At 44.4% G+C, this 24,475-nt stretch overlaps 1 protein-coding gene across 8 annotated transcripts in view; it reads left to right on the top strand.

Annotated features, from left to right (window-relative positions):
* SH3PXD2A (SH3 and PX domains 2A) overlaps positions 1-24,475 on the top strand; it is a 236,534-nt gene that overhangs the window by 74,229 nt on the left and 137,830 nt on the right. The gene's annotated exons all lie outside the window — the stretch shown is intronic.

The following is a 24,475-nucleotide window of genomic DNA, read 5'->3' as shown; positions in this document are numbered from 1 at the left end:
TACATATTTTAAGTTTTCCTGCCTGTTCTTTGAAAGGGGAGAGTGCTTCCAGGTTTAAAACCAGCTTACTTTTGAGCCTGGATATTGAGTTAGCAAGACAGCTAACAGGTCCTTGGCTTCTTTCCACTCCAGCTTATTTAGGGCTTGGGTGATGCTGCGCTTCTGGTGAGCTGCCCTTCAGCAGCTCCTATTGTTTGAGTTCACAGTTTCTATTGTGTCTTTCTATTTTCTGCCTTGCTAGGAGAGCTATTGTGGAAAATCCATCTCCTGTCTCTCACAAGAGGAGAATGGATTTCCTGTCGGCTCTGGGCTTGAAGGGAAAGCAGGGGCTGCCGGGAGGAAGCGGCTGTTCCTCAGCCGGGCGGCGAGAGGATTGATGGTTTTGAGGGGAACAGGCATATTCTTTTCTTTAGGCTCTGTGGAGATATTTTTAGGGTTTAAGTGTTTTCTGGTTGAAAGACAAGTCGTGAAGTATGAGGTCATAGGATGCCCTAAGGCTGCTGCCTATTGAAAAAGCTGTGGAAAAGGCCGAGCTGCCCACTGAGGAGGGAGTTGTAAGGAGTGCCCCAGCCTGGAGTGCAGGGGGCTGCTGGCTTTGCATGCTGAGTTGGGCTTTCTGAAGGTCTTTGAGCATTAATTGAGCATGAATCAAGGGTCTGATTCCATTGCAAAAGGAAGAAAAAGTGGAAAAAAATAATGCTGGTATCTGCCCAAGTACCTGGTCCTCTTCTCTCAGTCTCTTCTGAGTCCCTTCTCAGCATACAAGTCCAAAATCCACAAGCTGACAGTTGAAATGAAGGGCTGGAATAGAAAAGAGCTACGGAATCTTTATCTGGGGCTTGTAAACCCACTCTTCTCACACAGATTAAGAACTCATGTTTTGCTCAACCAAAAACTCCTCTGGGCATAAATCAGCATATGCAAAACATGATGTGCCTCTCATTAGACTACTTGAATCTCCTGATGAGGATTTTGTAACGATCAAGCCACAGTTTCTAGGGAAAACAAAGAATGAAAAGGGATTTGGGTCTGAGATTCCTTGAAGCCAGAGCTTATGGGGTTTTTTTTTTTGGGAGGGGGGGGGTTTGGGTTTGGGTTTTTTTGTTTGTTTGTTTGGGTTTTGTTGGGGTTTTTTTGGGGTTTTTTTTTGGTTTGTTTTTTTTTGTAGCTCTGGATGCAAGACTGAAAGGCCAGGGAAGGTTTTTACTATAGTCTAGCTGCCTGGACTCCTTGGGGAAATCTACAGACGTTTTTACTCAGAAATTAGTTGGATTTTGATTCTTGTTTTAAAAGGCAATAAATAAACACGATTATAGACTTGAAAAGCAGTTTGAGCTGCATTGGGCTCGTCATTTCCTCAGGCAGCCGTTCCATATGAGTGTGCCCTCTACTACTATAATTACTTTTTAAAAATAACTCTGCAAGTCTGTAATCTAAAGTGGGTGGTATGTAGCAAGTCTGAGAGCATTCTGCATTCAACCCACAGACTGGGGAGAGGGTGACTTTATATAAGGGCTTGCTTGTCTTCTTTTCTGGTCTGAAATCTCACTTTTTCCCACAATCCATCAACAAATGGCCCATACAATGAAAGTGCTTTTTAACACAGTAGTCAAGCTTGCCAGGGACTCAGATGGCTTTGCAGCCCCACAGGCTCTAGAATTCCCTCTGGATATTACTTATCTACCTAATCTTGTCTTTGTTGTGTTCAAATTTAAGTTGCCTAGGCAATACAGGAGAGAAGAGCCCAGCTGAGGTTCACAACTAAGTAATAGTCTAGACCTATGTTTGAATCTGTTTTCAGCCCACTTCGTCTTTTGGCTGGGCCAGCTGATTTATTTATATACTCACATGCTTAAAATAGGTTGTGATTATTTTTTTTTTCCTGTAGATTGGAAACAAAGGACCTGGGAATTTGCTGCTTGATTCCTTCTACTTTATTTTCTGTATCTATTGAGCTGTTCAGGTGGTGATGTTCTCTGGTGTGGTGTGTTTGTAGACCTCCCTGCTCCACAATGCAGCTTTTTCCAGGCTCCCATGAACATTGTCGTTACTCATAAGGGGATCTTTATACTCGGGAGCAGAGTGAGGGGATACTGCAGGCAAGGATTTGCCAAAATTAATCTATTTTCACTTATAATGAAATAACCCATGGCCATGTCTACTCCCCTGTGGGGTTTCTTTTTAGAGTTTAGGCCCATTGAAAGGGAAAGCTGAGGTAGAGAGAAGGAAATAATGTGGGAATAAGAAAGGAAACCAGGGGTAGGTAGATGAGGAAAGTAAATCCTAGAAGTGGGAAATTCAATCGTCTTGAGCTTCTTCCATTCAGAGAGGTGCTAATACAGGCCCCAGGCTTGTACGCAGGATTGAGGTAATTAATGTTTCCCTCAAATTTCCGTAGGTCTGAAGTTAAGCACTTGCACCATGTCGTTTTCTATCAGGGTTTTGCTACCTCTAAATAAAGGCCAGAAAATTACATTCCTTCTGCTCTTACATCCTAAGCATCGGCAAGTTCAAGCTTGCAGGGTGCTTCTTGTAGTCAGGGCTCTGAACAGCACAGGGCTGACCTGGAATAAGCAAAACATTTACAATCTGGCTTGCCCATGATGGGATTTTACTGGTGCTCAGGCTGGTGGACACACTTCACTTTTTCACTGAGTGCACTGTTAGATGTGATTCCCACCAAATTCTTCCAACTCTTCTCACCAAATGCTGGGTCCTTTGGTATTGTCTTGGGCAAGAAGTAAAACGATCAGACTGAAGTACAGGAGAAAGGCATTTGGGCCTATTCCCAGTGGGCAGTGTCGTCATGGCTGGTCTATTTAAATCGTTAGATGTGGAGAGCAGAAGGAAGAATGTTCCTGTATTAATCCCGCCTCCTACAAAACACAGCAAATGCAGATTTGTGTGTTTAGCAGATTTCCTCTTGGGAAAAGAAGTCTTTTACAGATAATAATCCTTTTAGCAACATCTCCAGTGAACGAGGCTTTGTCTGGAGAACAAAGAAGAAGTCGCAAGCTTGAAATGTGCCTGAATTTCCTGAGTGTGCTCGCCGCTGTGTGCAGGCAGGAAACTCCGATAGTCTGGTTTGGATGTTTGCTCTGAAGCAGCATAAACAGAGTGTCGGGTCTCCCGGGATCCTGATCTGACCCGTGGACCAGGGAATAGGGGTTCCTCTAAGCTCCTGTGAGAAGGACTGCCACAGTCACAGGCAGATCCCAGACTGTCCCATTTCCCCTCTGGCCATATCCTCCAAAGATTCTGGGTGGATGCAGGGGCCAGCAGCAGAGGTGAGTGGTGCAGCTACAGTAGACCCAGCACATGTGAGTGTTAAGCTGCCAGCCAGCAGGGAACTAATTTCCTGCACAATTATGGAAACAGCTGATCTGTGACATTTTAAGAAGGGGAGAAAATACAAGGCAGGGGAAGGAAGGCCCTGGCTACGTAAATATTTACTCTTGCACAATGCCCCAGCCATTGTCTTCTTTCAGGGTCTGGGAGGAGAAGGGGTTGCTTGCTGCTGGCTCTGGCACATGGTGACAGGGGCTGCGGGAGCCACCAGTGGGCTGCCTGCAGCTGGAAGGAGGACACTGTCTGCCAAGCAAAAACTTCTCTGCTGGAGTGTGATGCTGCCCTGCTTGACCCATCAGCTCCCTGCTGTCTCCCACAGCCAGGGATGTGCTGCTGGACCAGTAAGAGCTTGCTTGAATCACCTACCTTGGGCCTCTTTTCCCATTTCTTGGTCCAACAAAGTCTAACAAAGCCAAGGTAATGAGATAACCCTGCTGGTGAGGTAACTGGTACCCCTGCTCCTTCCCAGAGAGCTGAGCCATGGAAAGGGTGTTTGGGAAATGAGGGCACAAAGCATTCCAGGGTAATGCTGCTGCAGGCGGTTGAGGTGTCCAGGATCCAGGGACTACAGCATCTTGTGTGATGCTGTCCCACGTCACGTGCCCACCACCAGCCAGGTCTGAAGCAGACATGAGCCACGTTGTGAGCAGAGGAGGCACTCAGAGGCACATTGGAGGCACATCTCTAGAACTGATTGAAAACGCCCTTGGACACAAGTCAAAAAAAGACCCTCAGAGACAGGAAAAGGCTTTTCTTGTGGTCATGGCATTGTTCAACCTGCTGTAATACCTGTTTTCATTTTCTTTCCCTCACCCTAGACAAAAATGTTATTTTTTCCATTCCTGTCAGAGGGTGAATTAACTCTCTTTGGTCTTTAAATACTGATGAGTTGTCTTTGCTTTAGCCCCCCTTGGCTGTAGTGGTGGCTGCAGTGGTATCTGACCACTGGGGCACTTCTGAAGTCCCTCCTGTGTGTACCCAGCAGGTGAAGGGAAGGCTGTGGTGTGTTTTGTTTTGTCCATTTTGTGTTTATAGCCAGGATTGCATAGTCTAAGCCATGTTTCCGCAGTGCAGCAGCCTGAGGTGACTGTCAGCATGGCACCCCAACGTGTGTGATGTGATTCAGTGAATCCCAGTAGGAGTGACACCAGTCCACTGGTGGGTCTTGCTGTAGTCTGCTCTCTCACAGCTGTCTGTGAAACCAGAAGAGCTGGAATAGGTGAGATTCAGAGATTTGTTTCATGGAAGTGATTGATGTGGTAGGAGAGGTAACTCCAGCCTGTTGCCCTCCACCCCTTTCATCAAGGAAATACTGGCTAAGCTCACTCCCCAGAACATGCACCGTCACTCAGTGAATAAACACAAGGGATTTGTTGTGGGTTAATTCTGCTGCTGGAAATCAAACCCTGTTCGTGGTCAAATGACATCTTTTCTCTTGGAAAGGGACCAAGGTTAAGAAGACAAGGAAGGCAGGTTAGTTAAAATATGTCAAAGTCTCTTGGGTGTAAGTAAAAACTATAAATAAAAACCTTTTAACTTGGAAAAGAACTTTAGAGTGATATGATCAGGCTCAATTTAGTCCAAATATTGCTTTATGCCATTAAGCTGTTATCAGGTTTTGGTTCAACTGCAATAGTTTTACAGCTTCACTTCAGTGGGAACAGTTGCAGCCTTTATGCAAGTGAAGCATTTCCCCTGAAACGTTTGCAGGGAAGACTGCTGTATTGTGCAGGAGCCTGGGAGTGAAACTGCCTGGAAACGAATAGCTGGGAAGGTCACCTCCTCTAAAGCTTTTATTTTTTTTCTCTCATTCCAGTGTAGCTACACAATCTAGGGATTTACATGGTGAACAACTAGGGGATTTAAATGAGGTTTCATTTTACATTCCTGTAAATGAATCTTCAAACTTAGTAATAGAAGCTGAACATTTTTACTTATTTCCTCTTAAGCTGCAAACATGTCTGATTCAGCAGTGTCTTGAGATGATTTGTCAGGATGAGAAAATAAGTCACACCACTCTTCCTCTTGGATTAATAGAGAACAAGAATAATCCTGTACCCACAATATTATTTCAGTTGGGCTTGCATAATAGCCTGGAAATGGTTATACTCAATGCATTGCTTTGTAATAACGATGTTTCATCCTTTGAAGTTAGGTTAGTTCATGTCACAATGTCAGATCTGCACAAATAATAAAACATACACACCCCTCCAGTTTTTCTTGACTAGCCTTCATTTTCTGGTCTGAGTTTTGCTACAGCCAATTAGGAGATAGTGGATTTTAATGCTGTTATCCAGCACCATCACAGCCCAAAACACACGTTTGGTGTGTTTGCATGTCAGTGTGAGGCTGAGGGTTTAGAAAGATCATGGTGTTTCTAAGTCTTGCTTTGTGCATGCCTGTGCTCAGTCTCTGCAGAGCATGAGTAATTCCACCAAAATCATTGTAACTGACCCTCTCCATGAGCCAAGGTTTTCCACGCATCTGGGCCCTTATTCCTGGCTTTCATTAAAGAAAGTGAGAGAAATCAGGCCTCCCATAATTACTTACAATCTGTGAGCTAGGCACATATGTAAATATTTTCAGGGTCACAACTTAGCTCTTTACTTTTAATATACTGTGTTATTAGTAATGGGGTTTGAAGAGATTGAAAATCCCACCCATAAGTTTCTGTAGTGTCAAGCCTGCTCAGCCTTGACCTCTGCTCCCAGTGGTATCATTGGATTTACTGTTGACTTCAGGAAGAGCAGTCACAGCAGGTCTGAGTGCTTTTGAAAACCTTTTCCTTATGTTTTTCTGTGTAAAATCCATCACTGTAGCTGCCAGATTATATGATACTAGGGTTTAAAATGACTTAAGAATGAAATCAAACTGATAAAAAGGCTAAGTTGTAATAAAGCTAAGCAAAGTAAACTTGCTTTCTTTCTAAGACAAAGCAGCTTTCAGAAGGTTTTAATTTTCTCTGGCCCAAGTGGAAAAGCAATTGAGTTTGGTTCATGGTGTGCACGCGTGTGTCAACACCACTGCAGCAAAGCCCAACATGCCATCCAGCACCCGCTACCATGCAGCCTTAGCTGGGCATGTGTGACCACTTTTGGGGCTTGGTTTCAATTTCTCTCTGCCCCACTGCTACAGGGTGTGAACTTGGGAATCACCAGTTAAGCCCATATTTAGTTATTCATTCTGCCCAAGATGTGTCACTAGTTTTCCCCACTGCCAAAAGTTCTTTGCAAATAGGAAATAGAATATCTGGGGACTCAAGTAAAGTAAATGGGGTTCAAATCTACCCCCAGGCTCTCTGACATATTGTACTGGGGAAGAAGAGAGACAAACAAGAATTGCCATGTCTCCCCGTGTAACAGAATAATAAATCCATAAGACATTATATAGCATTCAAATACTGCAGCAGTAAAGTCCTTCTGTAGTTACCTATGCCATGACTGGTGGTGTTGCTGTGTTAAAATCTTCCTTGCTCACATTTGTTTGCAGAGGTCCTCTGGAGCAGGGTGGTCTCTTGCTGTAAGAGTGATGATAAATACTTAGCTTTTATGATTAGATTATTCCTCACAACTTGTTCTCTGTTTCACTGGAGGTTGACTATACTCATCATCTATTTTGATTTTCTCCCCTGGGCCCACTTTGTTTTTTTGCAATTAAACTTTTTTCTATGGTGTCAGCAGATAGGAGTGTTCCTCCAGGCAGCCATGAAGACAGAAATGTGTGGGCAAGGCTGTTGCCTTTCTGTAGCTTTCTGCTCCTCTTCTCCCATCAACAGCTCCCTGTGCATGATACTTACTTCAAGGGGTGGTTGTGTCCTCTCTACACCATCCATTTCTCAGTTCACCTCCCCTTGAAAAGAGAGTCCAGATGTTATAATCCTCTGGTAAGCCCTAAAACTGGCAGGATTTTCATGTTTGTTTCCATCCTCCTTGGGTTTTATTTTCATAAGCCTATAGATTGACTTTATTTCTCTTAAAGGTCTCTGGGCTGAGAGATTGCTATTCATCCACTTTTAATTAAAGCAATATAGGGAATTAGGCCTTTCACAGGGGTGGTTCTGGTGATGCCTCTGACTGTTTTTGTTAGTTTTTCTTCCATCTGAGCAAATGCTTGGAAGTGTGAGTTGGAGCTTAAGCTTTTCAATTACCAGAGAGTGAAATTGCTACATTATGGTGAATCGGTTCCTCTGCAAAGGAAAATCTGTTTCTTAGCTGCTGCTGTATGCACTAGTGTAACAAAGAGAGGAGGATTCACTGCTGCAGCCTCAGAGGATGGGAGGGTGGTGGGTGCAAGAAGGGAGTAAGGACTTGGGCATTAGAGCACTGAGGAATTTGGTGGCCTGTGGTTTTTGCAGTAGGATTTTGAAGAGGTGGAAGTGGTGGGAGCCCAGTCCCTCACCCTGGCAGTATGAAGCTGTTTCCCACAGGAGTCTGTTTTAGATTGGCTGCCAAAGGCACAGTTTCTCTTGACATTGGTACCACTAGAAGAGTATGGGTGTCCGGAGAGCCAAGTACTTCTTTTCCCAAGTGATTTATAGTACATTGATTCCCATTCTGTCCTCCTTCAAAGCAATGCTCTCAGGCTCAGAAAACAGAGCTTCATGCAGTCAGAGGCTAGTGCAGGCAGGGAACTTCCCACTGGCATATGGGAGTCACAAACTGGTCTTTTTCTGTATCTTGGAGAAGGCAGTGAAATCATCCTCCCCAAGAACATGATTATTTTGGGTGAGCAAGTGAAAGATCTCAAGAGCAGGTCTCAGGCTGACCTAGGGAAGCAGCTGGCTTTTCCGCCTGGAGTGTTCAAATTATTGCAGAGTAGTTTTACAGTGTGAAAGGCTCCAGCAGGAAATTTTCAGAAGAGCCCAAGTGTCATCTGACCCCGACTCCTGTTTGTGAAGTGTCAGTGTGTTCCTGGTGTGTGTTTGTGCATGTGTTTGGAAATTTGACTTCTGTTTCAAATTGGTTAGCTATTTTAATACAATGGAAGGAAAGCTATCACCCCAAGTGGCAGTAGGCTTGCAGGAAAAGCTGTATTTACCCATGGACCCTTGGGGAGAGGGGATAATCCTCTTCAGTCTCATTAACTTCTGTCTCTTGCTTCTGTCCTTGCACGTAGCTTGTTTCCGGCAGCTTCTCTTGGCTTCCTCAGCCCCACAAGCCACACTCAGGTTCTTGTGGTGTTGCAGAGTAGCCAGTGCAGGTGTTTGTGTCCCTTTCTGGGAGTCCTTTGGGTCCATCTCAATGCCAGCACGTGATGAAGGGGCTGTCAGACTGTCCCTTCCACACTTATCTCTTTTTTTTGCTCTCCGCTGTGGCTGGGAATGGTAGCTGTCCCCCGGGCTCACTGATGCTCCATGTGTTTCTAATCTGGCGGTGCAGCCGGGCTGGTTTCTCACTGGCAGCAATGAGACGCCAGCTCTGATGTCTCTGACTTCGGTTCTGGTCCGTACGAGTCCTAGGGGCCAGACTCTGTTCTCATTAATGGCTTTTCCATTTGGAAATACGTCCTTCCCTTTCCACAGTGTTTCCCTATTGCAATGTCTGGAAAGGGCCAAGAAAAAATTTTTTTCTTTTTCCCATTTGCAATGCCTGGGGGCTCTGGGTGTATGCTGGGGTTCGTTACTGCTGCAGGTTTCCTGGGGGTTATAAGATGATCTAAAGCAAGCTGACTGGTTGATCTGATTCAGAAGTGACCCTCCTGAATCACTCCCAGGGAGCTGAGCTGTCTCAAGATCTGACTGCAGGAGACTGATCTGCTTGTCATTAAAAAGAAAATATTCTGTATGTCCTCAAATTATCAGAAATTTGTTAAATTCTTTGGTTTTGTATTTCCAAAAAGCTCATGTCAGTGCCCTCTTTTTCAAGTAGTAGTTACTAAATTAATCTCCAGTGCAGTATCTGAAATGCACCTGTTTTTCCCTCTTGGCACATGAACAAAAATTTATAAAATATGAGCTAAAATAAGCAGTGTGGAAAACAATCATCCAGAGAAAAATTTTAAAAACCTGACTCCTGCACAAGACAAACACCTGTGAAAAAGATCCATTTGGTACTTTTTGTGGATAAATAGCATAAAAAATGAAGTGGTAAGTAAGACCTAAACTTTTCTTCATGTCATAAACGTACTGAATATGCATCCTCCTTTCTTGTCATAGTGCATTGGAGAGGTGATTGTGGATGGTCAGAGAAGGTGAGGAGACTCTGCTTTGGAGGTCTGTAACTACAGGTTAAACAGACATCCCCATTAGTGCCATAGATAGAGATGATTGTACCATGAATCAAGGCAATGGATTTGCTGGTCTCTTTGAGTTCTCATGCTGTGTTTCTGTGATTTGGTTCTTTGGAGCCACACACTGAAAAGGTCATGATGAAGATTAATTCAGAGTGTATAGCAACTGGACGTGAAAGGGTTGTAAGACTTAAGTTGTGGATGTAAGATCTCAGCCTCAAAAAGAGGGATTTTAGTCTACCCAGTAATAGAAACTTGTCAAAATGTAATTTTTTTCCTAAGCTGCTTCTGGTTTTTAATCAAAACTTCATGATTTCTGGACAACACCACTCTGATTTGTAAGTGGCACCAGTATAATTTGTGTCACCACAACACCAGTCCCTCAGCTGCATGTGCTCTTTCAAGTGCACATGTATGAATACTGCATTCAGAAAGCCTCCTCTCACAGAGCAATCATTGTAGCAATTGCAAGAAATAGTTTTATTTCTTCCTTCTTGTATGTCTAAAGGAAAAAGCCCAATCTTTCAAATCCATTTGCAGCCACATGGTTTTATGTAACTCAACAGGAAATACTCTTTTGTCTGTCTTGTGGATGAATGTAGGGGAAGGTTCTGCTGCATCCTGTGGGCTTTTGGGTGCCTGAGAAATTTCTCTGCTGGTCTCCACTGGTCCCACTTTCTTTCTCTTTCCATACCCATCCCTGCATTCACAGGACCTTAGTAACAGTTGAAACTGGCCCACCATTGCTGTTGCAAGTGTAGCATCAGCAAGCTGCTGAGCAGGCAGCCTTTGATGCTCTGTATTTCTTTCAGTCAGGTAATTTTGTGATATGACCTGGACTTTGTTTTGCACAGGTACCCAGTGTTAATTCAGGTGCTTGTCACTTCCCTGCTATTTATTAACCTGTTCAAAAGTCACAGAGGCATTTGGTTTTGAAAAAACAGATCTCAGGGACTGTCTTGTATTTGTACTGTGGCTGGGACACTGGGTTTCTTCTCTGGGAATAAATACTTTGGAAAATACCTTCTGATTCTTTGCAAGATAACCACTCCTCTTCAGCTGTCTCTTCTGCCCTCATGCTTCTAGTTGGGAAGTGGCATTTCCACCATGTTGATCTCCAAGAAGAGAACCCACTCTTACCTTGTACAGGGAAAAAGTGAGGGCTGGTTCTCCCTAAATCAGCATGGAAAAATATTATGCGGGGTGAGGCTGAATTCCATCCAAACATAAATAGAGTAGCATGCCCCAGAATATCTTCTTGGCCTAAATCTTGCTCAGAAGTCGAAAGTCCCAAGTACCAATAAAGTCACTGACTAATGAACATTACTCAGTTCCTTTGGGTGCTTGGCTAGGGGCACTCATAGTTTCCAGTCATACGATTACTCCTTTTTTTACTTTAAGCCATCCTGTTTTTCTTTAGTCTTTCAGCCTTAAAGAAATACTGAGTAACTCTGTTTCTGCTTCTTAATGGCAAAGTCAAGGTATTTCAGAGACATGGATCTTTTCCTGCTACCTGGAAACACCTTCTTTATCTCAGTGCCAGCTGATGTGTTAGTTTCCTGGTTTGTTTTTCATCACCTTTTCCGAGTCTCTCTTTCTCACCCCCTTTTCCACTGGAACCATAAATAAGTTGGGATTTTCCAAGAAGTGGAGATGAATCGGCACCAGGACATCTGCTCAGCACAATTGTGAGACAGAGAGGGATTAAAATCTAAACCTGAAGTTTGGCAAATGATTTCAGTAAAAGCTTTAGGGAAGGCCAGCCCCAGTTTCTGGACAGCTCCTTCTTCACTGCCAATGGAGGTACAAAGAACATCCAGCTTCCAGACGAGTCATTAGCCTGGCACATGAGGAACCTTCAATTCTTTGTGATGTCTTGCAGGAGTTTACCTGCAGGAATAAATGTCTACATGGTACGTGAGACCTGTGAGTCCTTGAGCTGCCATTGACTCCTTGTCCTGGGTCATTCAGAGCTGCAGCCCTGCACCAGCATTTAGTTCTTGCAGCATCCAGTGTTGTCTCCCTGCACCTCCTGCCCGGGGTTGTCTTTGGATGGGCAGTGACTCTGCTGAGAGGTCTTGCACTTCTGTAGCAAATGGAACTTCTGGTATTGTGATTTCAAGTGTGCAAACATTGCATCAGCTAAATTCACTCCTGTTGTACCTGAGATGCAGGTTACATCTAAGGACCACGACTCTTTTAGGAAGTTGTGTGGCTTGGAAACTTGTTTCTCACATTCAAATCAGAATGTGGGTTCATGGTGGCTTGAACTGGATCTCTGAGAGCAGTCCTGAGTGGCAGATGAACCATTTCACCTGACATGGGTCCAGGTGATCTGTGTTGGCAGGTGAAGGGATATGTGCTGCCTGCTTCCTAAATAAAATAATTTATTTTTCACGGAACTAACACCAAAGTATCTGTGGACTGTACAGCAGCTGCCACTGAAATTTATGGGGATGTAGTTTCTGCAATAATAATCTACAATTCCTGACACCTGCCAAAATCCCATTCTGTGGCTGTGCCATGTTGATATATTTGACTTTATGTCATTGTGGGAATTGCATACAAGTATCACCCACCAGTGACATACCTTCATCTGTGGAATCTAGCACAGTGAATCTTGTATGGCAGCACTACACCTCAGATTGTGAGTAGGGATAAAGAAGAATCCCACATCCAATTGACCATGGCAAATCCAATTGAAACTGAAAAGGGATATTTTTCCTCCCATTAGGCAGAATGTGATTAATTTCCCATGTGGAAAATTGTTCAAGACAGACGTACTCGTAAATTATGGCTTAAGAGATCCTATTACTTCCAGATCCATCAAAACCTACTGTGCCTCCCAAAATAGCAGTAAGAAGATAATTTTATTAACAGCCTTTCTTGTTATTTGATGTATGACTGACATAGGTTGTAACGTTATTTTCTGCCAGTTTGGAGCCTTCATTTAAGGATGGATGCTTTGGCATTTGTGGAGATTAACAACAATCCTTGGTTTCTGACATATGAAATAAAAATGTTACAGAAAAGTTTTTAAAATAGGGGATTGAAAGCTAATAGGTGTCAATGAGCCCACATTTTAAAACAATGCATCCTCTAGGGATGAGGACTTAAAAACTTCCTATCTGAAAAGATACACAGATTTACTGGCAGGGATTCTTGTATGACCTGGTCTAGGAGGTGCTAGAGGCATAACTAACTTGGCTAATCATTAAATTAACTATGCTAGATAGTTAAATTTGGAGCTGACTGAAAAACATTGGAGGTGGATCTCATAATATACATGGTAAAAAGGCAGGTTGGTGGTGGTAAGCACAAAGCAGTGGAGAGGGCAGAGGGGAGAAGAACCATTGCAATCTAGGAAGGAGATTTCTGTAGCTCTGAGGGTATTTCCATGAAAACTGCAGCTCAACAGTCAGCAGCAGTCAAAAAGCCGAAAGTGGTGCTAAAAAGAATTAGGCAAAGAATGGGGAACAAAACACAGAGCTTCAGTTGTGAAAATCCAAGATTTCCCCAGATTGTGAATATTGTGCGCAGGTCTGTGTTGCCTCTCAGAAAATGTACACAAAGTAAGTGCTGAGAAGGATGACAGAGGTGATTACAGAGGGGAATTGGGTTTTGTAGAACAGGAGTAAATAGACTAAAAGTCTTCAGTCTGAACAATGTGATGGTTGGGGTAGAGTAGAAGTTTGTGAAATCACCAAAAAAATTGAGAGTGAGGAAAACAGGATTTATTTTATTTCTCAGAATGCAAAAACCAGGTGCAGCCTGTGAAATCTGAAAAGCAAGCTTAAAGTGAACAAAAGGAAGTATGAAATCACAAGCTGTGTGATTAAATTATGAAATTCATTTCCAGAGGACTCTATAGGGACCACAAAATCTGTAGGTTCAAAATGCACTAGAGCAGTTTCTGTAGGATGAAGCCAGCATTGGTTGCTAAAAGTTATTTTCTACTTCCCAAAATGTCTAAGCTCTGCTGTGCAGGAGCAAAAAGTGTGTATCAGGAGAAGGATCCCATTACATATACCTTCTTCTTGTCTGTCTTCTACTGTCCAATCTTGTAGACAGGGAGCTGGATTACAGAGTAATCCAGTTTGCTTAACCAAATGCAGCACCCCTACGCCTCTGCAACAAAGTGAATTAAATCTTCCGTCCCTTTTTAGTGTGTAATAAACACTAGGGGAGCTGCATTCTTGAATTGAGCTGAACACATAGATAGTGATCTTCCATGTAGAGCTGGAAGAGATGGCATCTGTCCATTCTTGACCTTCTACTGGGAGACCACAAGTCTGCAGGCTGGACCACCTCAGAGGGGTTACCTGAGGTACCCAATAGTGTGACTTTATAACTCCATCCAGACCTGAATAGCACTGCACACCAGGACACAAAGGACGACAGCATTTGGGGAGCTGCCATTCCTGTGCGGTGGCACAGGGAGAGAAAGACAGGTTTGTTTGTGGGGTGGATTTTGTTAGCAGCCAGTCCTGTTTGGCGGCTCAGTGTCTCTGTGGCTTCAAATGCAATTAATCAGGGCCCAAAAGGGTAATTGCCAGTTCACATTCCTAATTCAGATTTCTGTACCTATTCATGTTAATGTTTTTTTTTTAATTTAGCAATAAAGTTGGGGTTGTTTTCATGTTTTCATGCTGCTGGCCAAGCGATCCTCATTAAAAATAAAAAAACAGCAAAACATTAGTTTCCAGTTCACCTTTTTTTCTTTTCCCTGGGAAATGAGAAACCCATATTAAATGTGAAAGGGAAACAAAAGTGTGCATGGTCCTAGGGTCCTGGTGTCACCTTGGCTGAAGACACTTATCCTTTCACGGGGTGAGTAATTGCTCAGAGTATAAATCTCTGAAAGAGGCTTTTTATTCTGCAGTGGGCAAAGCTGTTGACATCTGACAGTGCTGTTTCCTCCTTTGATCACACATAAGCACCTTGCTGAACCCAGGCGAAGGCAGCTGGGGAAAGCTGGGGTTGATCAGCATCCTGAGGTCCAGGGCAGCAGCTCTGTCCTCTTGCAGCCTTAACACTGCATTTACTTGCACGTGGAGGAACTGAGAGGAATTTTTCAGATTGTCCTCCACTGTCTTCTGGCAGCAGCAGGCACTGCTGGTGCCAAGTCACACTTGAGTGTAGTTTGCATTAAGTGGCCTGAGCTGGGAGCAGCTGACGTGCTCATGCACGAGGAGCTGGGTGTGAAGGAGGCTGGTTATCAGATAAGTAATTATAAAATCATTTCCCTGTTCCTGTGCATCGGCTGAGCTGTGATAAGTGCTGGTGTGAGCGCTCGGAGTCGTGCAGCCGAGGTGGAGCAGCATCAGTGAGCTTTGCTGTCCCCAGGAAGCCAAGTGACCAACGCTGGCTCATGTTGGTGCAGTCTCCTTGTGCCATGTGGACCATCGTGTCCCTCCCTGCCTGCCACAGGGGTGGGTTAGCCTGTGTGCATCAGCTGGGAGGCAGGGGCAGTAGGGGCGGCTCCGTGGTCAGGAGTTGGGGAGGAGGTGCTGCTGGGTGGCCTGGCCACAGACCTGACCCAAAGGCTGTTTCATCAGGCAGTGTGATGTGCTGGGTTGACCTTGGCTGGACATCAGGTGCCCATAAAGCTGCTGTATCACTCTGCTTCTCAGCAGGACAGGCCTGGGGAAATAAGATGGGAAAAAACAACTTGTGGGTCAAGATAAAGGCAGTTTGATAAACTGAAAGCAAAGGCCACATGTGGAAGCAAAGGAAAATGAAAGATTTATTCTCTACTTCCCATCAACAGGCCATGTCTGGCCGCTTCCCTGGAAGTGGAGTTTGATTATGTGTAATGGTTACTCTGGAAGACAAGTGTCATAACTTAATGAATGCCCCTCCTTTCTCCTCCTTTCTCTCAGCTCTTACTGCTGAGTTGATGTCATACAGTTTGGAATATCCCTTTGGTCAGTTTGGGTCAGCTGTCCTGGCTATGTTTCCTCCCAAGATTTTGCCCACCCCAGCCTTCTGGTGGTGGTGATGGCAATGTTAGACAGCTGTGAGGCTGTGTGAGTGCTGCTTCTGGAGCAGCCAAAACACTGGGGTGTTATAACGCCTTTCTAGCCACAGGTACAAAGCACAGCACCGTGCTCTGCTGCTATGGGAAAAACCATCTCCAACTTAGCCAGGTCCCATGAATACCTGTGGGCACAAGTCCCAGGTGGGTTATTGCACTGCAGGCTCAGAGGAGGCAGGACAAAGGGTGCAGGTCTGGCTTTGAAGTTAGCACAGGTTGGTGCAAAGGTGACTGCGCCGGTCAGAGCCCCAGTGTGTGCCTATTTCCCTTCTAAAGCACAGAAACTGTGCTTTGAAGTGCATGCTTTGTGAGCCTTTGAAACAGCAATAGCTTTATCAGGGATCAGACCAGGCAGAGAGAAAATCCCTACCAGAGATTGTCTTAATAACACTTAAAAGTAAGACATATTGAAGAGATGTGTCTGGAACCAGAGGATGATGTCTGTGGTTTGAGCTTCTTGATGAGATTCTTGACTCAAGGGCCAGCCAGTTTTGGTCTGGCTGTTGTTCAGCAGCTTCTTCTGTACCAGCTGTCATCTAGTGAAAATTCAGCTTAAAACTAGTCAGCAGTTTCACCTGAAGGAATCCAGGAGAGCACTTTGATTTAGGAAACAAGAACAGTGCTCTGTTTCGCGAAGCATTGGGGATTTCATTTCTTACTAAAGCTCTCTGAAATCCTAGCTGCTGAGTTCCAGTCTCTGACAAGCACAGACATCTAGTTTGTTTGCTGACATATTGTTTCTTTGTTTAATTTCTGTGTTAATTGGTGCCTTCCAAATACCACAGCTGCTTTGTGGAGCAGTGCCTATCTGACTGCTGAATTTCACCTCCTGCAGTACGGAACACGTGTAAACTGGCAGCTGACTTAATCAAGGTCTTCTACTGGAAAGAGTTTTGCCTCTTTTGTGGCAGAAATGTAGCATTTGTTTTCAATTAAAATAAATGAACAGGAAGATTTTTCTGGCCCTAGATAGCAAGGTAGATGTATTTTCATTCTATGTGTGATCAGCAGAGGGATCTAGGGACTGCCTCTATGGCTTTCATTAGGGTGTGCTCATTTTGTGACCTTGTGAAGCCACCTTTGCATCCCTACCCCTCAATTTCCACTTGCAATGTTCCTGTAAGAACACACGCTGTGGCACCGCGTTATTGCATGGCCAGCCTCCCTGTAATAATAACTTTGATCTACGTGGTATGAGTGCAAATATTGTTTTATTCACAGCTCCAGTTCTCAACCAGCTTTAGGGTGGAGTCTCCCAAGCACTATTATTGCCCATCACGCCAGAGGATGTGGCTGGGACCTTACTGTGCTTTTCCAGTGTAGTTTGGCAGGGGTGTGGAGCACATCCAACTCCCTGCAGTGACCCTGCTGTAGGGTCTCTTACCCCAGTGGATGTAGCCCAAAGGCTCCCTGTTGGCAAGGCTGGAGCTGGCCCAGGGCCTCTGAAGTAGTCTCAGGCTTAGTGTCACACCAACTCCTGCATGAATGACAGGTCTCACCAGGCAGTGTAAATGTTTTAATAGGCTCTGTTCCTTAAGGCTCCTGCTTTAAAAGACTGAGGTGGGACCATATGGTTCTTTCCTGAAGGTCTATACCACTTAGTGTCAGTAAGAAGACACCTAGTGACTTTACCAGACCCCAGTGAGCAAGGTGATACTTGATGTGGGTTTGGAAAGAGCAGAGGCAGAGTTTTGTTAGTGTAGTTGCAGGGACATGGTCTTGTCCTTTAGGAAGAGTATTTTTTATGGTTAAAGTGGAACAAAGGCACTTGAGAGTCTCTTTCCTTGTCCTTCTCAGGAGTCAGGCACTGAAGTAGCTCAGATGAAACAACTGTTTGCACCAGCAAATGTGTAATACCCACAGGAACTGCTCCTTCCCAAAACTGTTGGGCCAACATACAGTGACCCACATCACCACAACACTGCCCAGGATGTGAAAGGTATCCTGGAACATGGCTTTGCAGACTGTGGAGCCCTAATGATTTGGAAATCACAGGTTAGGAGCCACTAACTACCTTTGCCAAGGTAGGACAATGGCGCCAGCTGATACAGGAGGAAAACCAAATATTTCAGCAGTGAGATGTAGTGGTTGATGCTTCTCTGTTTCTCAGTTTGGTGCAGTGTTTAGATAGTTTGATTATTATTTAAGCCTCAGTGGTTTTGCACATTAAGTGACTTAATCCTGGGTATTTGGAAATGGATCTTTTTGGAGTATGTTCAACAAAATGAAACAAAGAGTGCAGTGGATGTGATTCTTAGGGGAGAAGCATGCATAAATAAGGATGATGCTTTGGATCTGCAGAGGCTTTCCTGGTTTTCTGTGCCTTTTGCTCACAGCGTAGCACAGATTATGTGGGGAGCAGGACACTCCTGCATCCTGTGTGTGAGAAAGCCCTCCTGTTTTCCTAAGGCATCATTTCTCAGGTGTTTTGAAAATTTGACCCTCTTTTGGCTCCTTGTCTATACTGGACTGGGAATTATCATGGGGTTGGTTCCTCCAGGTGAGGGTGTGCTAGCTGCTGGCTGCAGGTGTGAGCACACTCCTCCCTCTGCCCTCAGACACACCGACTGCTTTCTGCAATTAAGAGCTCTTGGCTGTTTGCAGGATAATGCAGCTCTTGCAACCAGCAATTACACACAAGTCCACTTTCTCCCTTGGAGAAGCTGAGCTGTGTAGTTCAAGGAGGCACCGATTTCACTGCAGAAATTGAAGACTTGGCCCACTGAATCAACACTTGCAACATTTTACAACCACCCACAGACTGGGAAGTTCAGTTTTAAGGGTTCTGGGGACTAGTGCTTGTACTGAGATCATCTTGTGTGGTGTAGATGCTTTACTTTGCTGTTTTCTGGTGGTAAAGTTTTACTGATGGGTCTCTGTGTTTGCTGGTGCTCACAGACCAATGCACAGGGAACTGCCCCACAGTGAAAAAATGGAAAGGATAATTTTGTTTAACTGCTGCCTCCCCTTTCCAGACCAAACTCTATCATTTGCCTACACCATGATTCCTGCTTTGCTTTGGAGAGGTGTGAGATTTGCAGCTGGGATATCTGAAGAGATGATTACAGCAGCAATGGGTTGTTTGGGTCATAGCAGCAGGACACAGAGCAAAATGAAGTAGCTCTTAGTTTATGCAAAAATATTCTACAAACATAGCTTGAGATCTGCACCCCATGGCCCCCATCTGTCACTGCTGAATTTCAGTGTCAGTGCTCATGGTTTTTCTCCTTCCAGCTGTGCCTGATGCTTAAATTCACAAAGTGTGTACTAGCAAAGCTGCTCTGGAGCTGATGCTGTTGTCCCTGGAGGATAATAGCCACCCCTCCGACACCAAACCAGCCAGGTTCAGAGGTGGGAGCTCTTTGGAAGGGAATGCAGCCTCGCCACTTGCCTGGTTTTGGTTTCCCTTTCTAATTATTCATGTAAGGGCATATTCTGCTTATCACTTCTAATGGAGGAAGATTTCTCTTCCTGGTGATACTCTTTTATACCAACCATGTTACTTCTCATGCTTTATTGCTTCTCAGGGATTTTCTTTAACATTGCAGCTTATGCACATTAACAACAGGATCCAAGGGCAGGAGGACACTGTCCCCACCATCCCCCACATCTCAGGGCAATATTGTTGTTGTTGTGTGGCTTTCCTGGCTGCCCCATCTGTCTCCATCACCTCTTGTCACCTTCCATAGTAATTCCTGCTGATTAGCAAAGGCCTTTATCAGCTGAGGCTCTTTGGCAAAACAAGTTCAGCCAACAGTTCTGACTCTGTCACAAGTTTCTACTTATTAAAAAAGTCCTTCCCCCTCCCACTGGTGGAAACACTATGAATCATTTCCCTCCCCTTTCTTTGTCAGGAGCAAATGCCATCAGTGTTAGAACCCTGGCATTGACTTTCTGACTCCAGGAAATCATGGGTGAAACAATCCATGGAAACTGGAATCCCCATTTAAAAGTAAGATATTATTTTGTAAGGAACACACCTCCCTTCAGGCTGCTCTCAGATTGCCATCTGATTGACAATCACACGTACTTCCATGAGAAAAATAAATGTTCTGTTCTATTCCATAGCATTGTGCTATTGATTTGTCTATTTTACAGTGCAAGGTGGCAGTGCATGTTTAAATGCCCCATTTGGGAGATAGATTGTGTGTCAGGTGCCTGAGAGTTTTGGCAGGACCCTGAGGTGGATGTCACAGCTTAAATGGGTTGAAGGGAATTTGTGTCATATTTGATTGCAGGCCTGTGCTTATTTGGTGTATAAAAATAATTCAAACAGCCATGTGTAAGAATTAGAAGCCTTCATAAAAATACATGAACAGCAAAATAGTTTTAGTTACACAAGAAGAAGCTTCTTAGCTCAAAAGGAGAAGCTGTAACTGCACGAGCGGTAAATTTTTTATTTTTGTTTACTGCAACTGATGCAGTGGAACTGCCAGAAGAGTCTGACCTCACCTCCCAAGTACCTCTGAGAAGCTGATCTTGGGTTACACATATTGCTTGGCAATACATACAGACTTCATGCCTCCCAGGTTTGCAGGTAACAAAGGCAGAGAATCAACAGCCCAGTAACAAGAACAACACGAAGAGGCAGAAGTAGGAGCTCTTTCCTGCTCCTGGGAGACAGAACTGACAGAACCTCTACAGCTGCATCTTCTGTAGTCAAGGCATCACATGTCTCTTTTAAACGTAAATCAGATGAGACATCAGAGTACTTTTAATGCTCCCATTAGTCTTCAGGCTGTCCACTGTAGAACGTTTATCATATGGCTTGCTTCATGTGCTGCATTCTGAAGTGTAGTGTTCTGAAGTGTGGTGATGGTGCTTGAAATTCAAGATTAAATGTCAGTATGCATTTGTCCATCCTGTCTTTGATAGTGTGTTTGGTCTCTTCTCAGTCTCTGGCAGAGGCTCTTTGCATCAAACAACCAATCCATCACCCAGACATACCTGGAAATGAGACTTGAGCTCAGCAATCAGAGAGTAAGACCAAGAGACGAATCTGTCCTCTGTCAGATTTGGAAGGGAGCTAAAAACAATTTCCCTGCTCCCTGTTGGCTGTGCAGCAGCTGCTGCTCACTGTCGGGCTCCAAGGGAGCAGCAGAGCTGGCAGCTCGGGACTGAGCCACTGGCACAAAGCTGGGCAGATCACAAAGGCATCCCTAGAAGGTCTCAAGGCCTGGATATGCAGCACCTCTCCTTGGCAGTGAAAGGTGTGATCAGGAGATTTGTTTTAGAGACTGTCTTAGAGCTTACAAATCACCAGTCAAGGTCAGTGGCTGCTGACAGCTGGCATCTGCTGTGATTGCAGGGACTATGTTCCATATGTCCCCCTTCCTGAAGAGGAAAGACAGGATTCTCTTGCTAGGCATCCCCTCAGGGACTTGCAGTGTTTCTTTGCCTGGTGGTGCCTGGTGCTGTCCTGCCTCAAGACCATGCTCCACAGTGTCACCAAGCTCCACAGGAGCTGGCCTTCTTCCCTGTACAAACCACATCCTTGGCTATTACAAACCATTAGGCTGTGGACCTGGTGTACCCGGCACAGGTCTGTGGGCTAATGGGAGCACCAGAGTGTTTGGATGCATTTAAACCACTTTGTTCTTGGGCCTCATGGCACTTGTTAAAAGTCTGTATTACTCCAAGTATGAGGTGATGCAGGAATAAAGTGATATTCTGAGGATACTTTTAAGCTTACAGAATCAGAAGCTGCCAGATAGACAATCTCCTGTATAGCTTTATTCTTCCCACTTTGTGCACCCATTGTGTATACAGGAGGAAACTTAGATCTTACAAGGGAAGAGGTGTGTGGTCGTGAAATTAAAGACTGCATATATATATATACACAGACACACACACAGATGAAGGGATTGCTTAGGATGTCCTCTACTATGTTAAACCTGATACTTTGCCTCTTATCCATATTAATTTCCTAGGAATAATATTTTCTTTAGAGAAAAAATGATAAAAATAAATACTGTTATCCTACATGAGCAGCAGGGCTGGAGCCCTGTCTTTCCCACGTCTTTCTTCCCAATTGCTGCTGTCTTCAGAGACTTTCCTAACGTATGCCAGACCTCCCTTGGCCCTGTCCAAGCCTGGCACACCAGTGAATGAAATATTTGCATGAGGCAGCGTCATCTCATGTAACCTTTGACTTCCCATCTGAATGGACACAGACTTCCTGTTCACTTCCTAGCTGGGCTGCAGCATGTTTAAAAGCCACTTATCCTTCTGTAAAATGGGGCTGTAGTGTCTGAGGAGGCTTAAAAGAGCTGCAGTAAAATTCAGGAGAGAGGAAGCAGCACTCTATGTACTCACAGAAAATAGGTCCCTTCCTTATATTCCCAGAGGAAAAGCCAAGTGGCACATAAACCACTGCTCCACCCTCACAAGGAATTGTCTGGGCTGTTCTGCATTTACCAGCCACCCTGGATCTTTTCCACTTGATGTTGGTGCTGGGCAAAATGTTCCCTTCCAGTGCTGTCCAGAGGGCTTCTTGCTGGCTGATGTGCTCCTGCTGCCCAGCTCTTTGCCTTCCCTGTATTTATGGTGACCCTATCTCCCTTGTTAGGCAAAGCTTTCCATTGATGGGGTCTGCACTCACTTGGAGAAGGTAAAGCATGTACAACCTGTGTCTCTCACAATTCCTTCCTTTTCCAGTTCTGTGGGACCTCCCTTGCTTTCAGAGGAAGAGCAGGAGAAAAGGGGGAGCTGGAGAGAGCAGTAGTAACTCACACTGGGTCTGCAGTGGTTCCTGCTGGTTGATTGTGGTGGCTTTGACTGAGCCCCTATCAGCACAGTCTGTCTTCCCAGACATAGGAAGAAGCTGGGCACTGGGGAAGCTGTCCCTCCTTAGAGGTACTTTGGTGACCCTGTCAGTGAGACTGCTCTGCCTGAAGACCTCCAGAATTTGTGAGGAGATCCCCTCCTTGCTGCTCATCAGAACTGGATATGTTTGCAGGGTGTCCTTGTTTTTCTTCTTGTTTCTTCTTTGTTGACTGACATTCCATGGTGCTCTAAAGTACCCAGTCTTCTCCAGATCTCAGCTTTGAATGCCATACTGGACTGGGCAGCTACAGATCTTTCCCACTGGCTTTGTCGAGCCTTTTCCAGTTTCCAGTAGTAGAAGGAGAATCTTCCTTTTGCTGATGGGATTAAAGTGGAAGCACCTTCTGGGCTTTGTTTTGTCCTAGCACCACAGTTGCCTTGATATTTTCCATCTCCATTTAAGGACTGAATTAAGATTCATCATATCCTGGGGTCTTTTTTGTACTCTGTTTAATATAACATTCTTTATTATTACTTTTAGGAAAGCTGAGTTGCATTTACAGATCTTTGATGTGTTTAAATCTTTGCTTCCTTAATGTTTTTATATGGTCACCCGTTCAACTTTCGACTCATGGCTTGAACTGAAAACAGGAAAGCCAGAAAGTGAGAATGTTTCCAAAATTTAGTTTTCTCTTTGCAGTGTATTTATAAAAGTTGCAAAAAAAATTACCAAGATCTCCCACACCAGCATTTCTGGAACACTGAGAAAGGACCTATTCCTTTCTCTGTAGCTAGCCCTACCTCTTTCTGCCCCGAAAAAGCAGTTTATTGCAATTTTGCAGGATAAGTGAAGTGTGATCCTCAAGGCAGGTAATTTTCACCATTTACCAGACAGAGAAGCAGGAAAACAAGAATCTTTCAGTGTCCCGAGTAGGTCAGTGCAGTAGGATGGAAGTGTCACTTTCCTTCTCCAGCTGCTTTTGACTAAATTGCTCAAGCTGATGCAATTTGACTAAATTGCCCAAGATGATGCAATGTCTCAGACATCCATTGAAGACTTCCCATGACCACGAGGCATCACATCCTACAGGGATGGTTCAACATCAGCATAGTAATGAGATAACCACAGGCAACCCAGAGAGAGAAATTGATGGCACCAGGAAATGGCTTTACCTCGCAGCACAAACTGTTTTGTTGCCAGAACTGGGAATAAAGATAAACCACTTTCTCCTGTCTGAAACAAAAGGCTTTAACACCTTCCAGATTAGCAGCTATGGAGGAAAAGGCAACCAAAAGGGGCAGTGTCTGGGGGAGATTTAGAGCCTTTGCTACTGGCCTGTCAAAGGCTGCCATTTCATTAACCTCTCAGATTGTGTAATCAGATGAAGTCAAAGCCACATACTCAGATTTTGGATTTGATTTCATAGTCCAGTTTCTTATCTCACAATCTATGGATGAGTATCTTATTTGCCTGTTGGCAGAAGTTTGGAGCAGGGTGTGGTATAAATGTCGTGGTTTTTTATAGATGTTTCATGGACTAAATAATGCTGGCAGATACTGTTTTCCTCTACCACAAGGAGAACATACAATTTATTCTTGTCTCATTATATTAAAAGAAATACAGTACAAAAGGAAAAGGGAACCACCGAAAAAGGATATAAAGATACAATCCCTTCTAGCCAAAAAAATACCAACTCTATGACATCCTTGTGTGTGGGGAAACTCAGTTCCTAGATTATTTTGATAAACTTTGTTACAATCAGTTTCACACAAAACCCGGTTGTTTATTTAATCTTAACTGCTTGCAGAAATGTCATCCAGTAAGGACATGGAGGTTATTTTTTTTGTTTGTTTGTTTTAAAAAAAAGAGCTTGTGTATTTTTCTTCTGTTATTTGGTTTCTCTGTGTAGATTTATAAGGGCTCTGTCACCAACACTCTTGTATCTGCTTGTGAGCTGGGTGTGTGGTTTGTCTGCCTGGAAGGGCAGGAGCATCCACAGTGGGAGGCAGCTGAGTGGGGAGCAGATGGAGCCCAGTGGTGCTTCCTGCACAGCCAGCATGAACATGCCAAAGTGACCCTCAATTAGGAGCAAGTCA

Source organism: Lonchura striata, chromosome 6 (genome assembly GCF_050655825.1).
Source record: "Lonchura striata isolate lonStrDom1 chromosome 6, ASM5065582v1, whole genome shotgun sequence".
Lineage (NCBI taxonomy): Eukaryota > Metazoa > Chordata > Aves > Passeriformes > Estrildidae > Lonchura > Lonchura striata.
The sequence above is the reverse complement of the archived record's forward strand: the minus strand, read 5'-3'. Positions and strand labels throughout refer to the sequence as shown.